The sequence below is a fragment of the Gavialis gangeticus genome, unplaced genomic scaffold, assembly GCF_001723915.1.
Source record: "Gavialis gangeticus isolate Ggan-Ray unplaced genomic scaffold, GavGan_comp1, whole genome shotgun sequence".
Taxonomy (NCBI): Eukaryota; Metazoa; Chordata; order Crocodylia; family Gavialidae; genus Gavialis; species Gavialis gangeticus.
The window spans coordinates 32,512,919-32,513,356 of NW_017729032.1; the positions used below are offsets into that span (position 1 = coordinate 32,512,919).

The 438-nt window shown below is 26.0% G+C and overlaps 1 protein-coding gene across 3 annotated transcripts in view; it reads left to right on the forward strand.

Moving 5' to 3' along the window:
• GRIA4 (glutamate ionotropic receptor AMPA type subunit 4) overlaps positions 1-438 on the forward strand; it is a 521,444-nt gene that overhangs the window by 423,478 nt on the left and 97,528 nt on the right. The gene's annotated exons all lie outside the window — the stretch shown is intronic.

The following is a 438-nucleotide window of genomic DNA, read 5'->3' on the forward strand; positions in this document are numbered from 1 at the left end:
CAGTTAGCCAGAGCTATTTCCTGTTCTGAAGAGAAAACAACAATATTCTTATGTAGCAACTTTAATAGTGATAATTTAATATTGAACTGATTGTTGGTGAAGAATTTATACAATCACTGAAGATGTCATCCTGAATTAATATTTTCATAAAAAGTAATAGTTACATTCTGAATCCACAAGATGTCAATAAAGTAATTTGTATTTTTCTTTATTTAATCAGATAGTGTACAGTGTCATTATATTTTTTACAGACAGAATATAATATCAATGTTTTAAGAACATTTTTTTGTGATTTTCCAGCTGCACCTATTTTTACAGTAACTTTTCTGTGGTTCCTTTTTGCCTACAGTATGTAAAGACAGATTTTGTCTAATACTGTCTGTTCATTTTCTTTGCATGATTCCTATATATATATATATATATATATATATATATATA